This window comes from Sinocyclocheilus rhinocerous, unplaced genomic scaffold, assembly GCF_001515625.1.
Source record: "Sinocyclocheilus rhinocerous isolate Xijiao unplaced genomic scaffold, SAMN03320098_v1.1 scaffold662, whole genome shotgun sequence".
NCBI lineage: Eukaryota > Metazoa > Chordata > Actinopteri > Cypriniformes > Cyprinidae > Sinocyclocheilus > Sinocyclocheilus rhinocerous.
The window spans coordinates 2138941-2141901 of NW_015639782.1; the positions used below are offsets into that span (position 1 = coordinate 2138941).

At 39.3% G+C, this 2961-nt stretch overlaps 1 pseudogene; it reads right to left on the minus strand.

Moving 5' to 3' along the window:
- LOC107751975 (rho guanine nucleotide exchange factor 6-like) overlaps window positions 1–2961 on the minus strand; it is a 35395-nt pseudogene that overhangs the window by 7883 nt on the left and 24551 nt on the right.

Consider the following 2961-nt stretch of genomic DNA (forward strand, 5'->3'; position numbering starts at 1 on the left):
TATATAGGCCTATAATGTTCACGCAAGAACTGTCATTCTGACTGACAACCGGAGAACAACAGATATTAAATAGCCTACTGTTAGAGTTTTATAATGTAGTCTTGTGTTTTATTAAAATTGATTATAATTGATATCTCAAAAGGATATGCACTTGTGTGCTGCGTGAGCTGCTGCGCACTCGCACTGCAACGCAAATGTACCTTCAGTATACCTTCAGAATGTATGGAAAATACGCCACAAGATGCATATGTTTATTTTACGACAGATATGCATCCGCTTAAAAACAAAAAACAAAATCAGGCTATAGCAAATTATTTTGCGGAACCCCCATCACATTAAGAACCGCTGGTCCTCACAGAAGAAAGCCCTCTGCCCCGGTACGAGTTGTGTCGAGCTATTCATTAGTCTGTTTGATGAGAAAAATATGAAATGTAGTTGCAATAAAATGGGTAATTAATCCATACAACTGCAGCAGTGGAGGACTATTATTCTGCTGCGTGATACTGCGGAAGAACTGATGACGGCACGGTTTGATCTTCGGCTGACCAATCAGCAGAAAGGGGCGTTTAATTCCCGCCCACATGTAGAAATCAAATATTCAAGCTGTTTATTCATTTTTCTACCCCTGAGCGAAAAAAGAAAATTTAAGCTGAATTCTCTTTTTTTTAATTTTTTTGAAAAAAACAAACAAAAAACAAACAAAAAAGGAGCCATTTTCAAATTTTTCTACTTTCAATATTAAATTAAAAAACGAATGATCGAATGATACACTGATTAATTACTCACCCTCGTGTTGTTCGAAACCCGTAAGACCTTCGTTCATCTTCGGAACACAATTTAAGATATTTTTGGTGAAATATGAGGGCTCTCTGACCCTCCCATAGACAGCAAGGTAACTACCACATTCAAGGTCCACAAAAGTATCAAGACGATCGACATAGTAGTCTGTGTGACATCAGTGGTTCAACTGTAAAGTTACGAAGCTACGAGAATACTTTTTTTACGCAAAGAAAACAAAAATAACGACTTTATTCCACATTTTCGTCTCTACTGCGTCACTTTGGACGCGCGTTCACGACAGTATTATGACGCGAGCGTGTGGCGGCGCCATAACTTTACAGTTGAACCACTCGTAACTTTACAGTTGAACCACTGATGTCACACGGACTATTTTGTCGATCATCTTGGTACTTTTCTGGACCTTGAACGTGGTAGTTACCTTGCTGTCTATGGGAGGGTCAGAGAGCCCTCAGATTTCATCAAAAATATCTTACATTTTGTTCCGAAGATGAACGAAGGTCTTATGGGTTTGGAACAACACGAGGGTGAGTAATTAATGACAGCATTTTCATTTTTGGGTGAACTAGTCCTTTAACATAAATTAAATACAGTTATTTAAAAAAATATATATTCATGCTCCCTGTCTTGTACGTACAATATATAATGAAAACTCTTTCTACCATCAGAACAACTGAAGCATCAAGCACCACCAAATGGAAGGCAGGTTTTTGCGAGTCTGTTAAAAGCAAGCAGCATGAAATGAGTAAAGAGCCATTTGCAGAAGAACCACTTTTGCATTCTGAAACCACTGGACAGAGTGTAGCCTTCATTTGATTAACTACTCACATTTCATGCAATTCATTTGCTTTGATTGATAACATTTCTATATACTGTATGCACGTGTACTCTTTTGTTTTTTTGTTTGGATAAGTATCATCTTTGTAAGTATCACAGCAGTTTTTTTTTCATGCAGGAAAAAGGTTGGTTGGGTTTGTGGCTATATTTATTAAAGACAACATTTTGCTGTTGTATCTGAACTAGATAAATACATAACAGCAAAAATCAAGAATTACAAATAAATGTATTTTTAGCAAAGATCATTGCAGAGGGAGAAGATACACTGCAAACAACACCAGAAATAGGCAGCTCTCCACAGAATTAAAGAGAAAAAGACAGGTAAGCATGGATCCAGTGTGAAACACCGGTGCTAGCTAAGCACACAGACAGACACACACACACACACACACACAGACTCACACAAAATACACAGACTCACGTCTACTCTTACCTTCAGGATATAAGACATCCTCTAAAGAAGCAGAAAATGGAGAGAGAATGAAGATGTGTATGAGAATAAAAGAACAGCCTGACAGGAATATGATGGAAAGATCAGTGAGAGGTGAACATTAATTGTTGTAGAGAAACAGAAGATTTCACATGCATTTCATGAGTCAGAGAACATCACTAACACCCTTGGCACAGTCTTGTAGAGATGCTGTGCACATTAATAAGATGATCGAGTGGGCTTTGGGGAGTGTTAGCTAATCCGCAGCTCAAAGACCACTAAACATCCCACTTAAATCTGAGATAACATCAACACCGCCACTGCAACTTGCGGTAAAGACAATGAAGGTCGCTGCTGGATGAGTAGCTCAGTGTGCATTGGTTTCCTGTTAGGACCACCAAGAATGCACAGAGGTAAATTACGCTCCCACTCAAGATCCCTTATGACTGTTTTCCAGAAAGCTTACCTCTTTATAACCTAGTGCAGCGGAGGGCTTGAGGGGCGGCGCAGGTCTCAGACAGCTTAAGGACCATGGCTTGGTGATCTTGGGGGGTTCAAGAGAGCCTCGGTTAGCCACAGCGGTACCAAAACTGTGCATGTGGTGAGACGATGTGCCAGCCATGGTTGTAGGCTTACCATCAACACTCTGCTCATGCAAAACACATAAGAAAATAACGATTCACCTGTAGATGTTCTGAGAAGAGAGGGGCAAAAAAAGAATCACTGACTCACTAGATTCGTTCAAAAACGCACTTTCATTGAATGAATTAAACACCTCTGTGTTTGCTTTTAGAGATACGCAGCTGCTGAGCTGTTACTATATTTGGAACTATTTTCGTTGATGAAATAGAGCAAAATCAGGCAGTACTTGTTTATTGAACTGTTGTATTAAATCA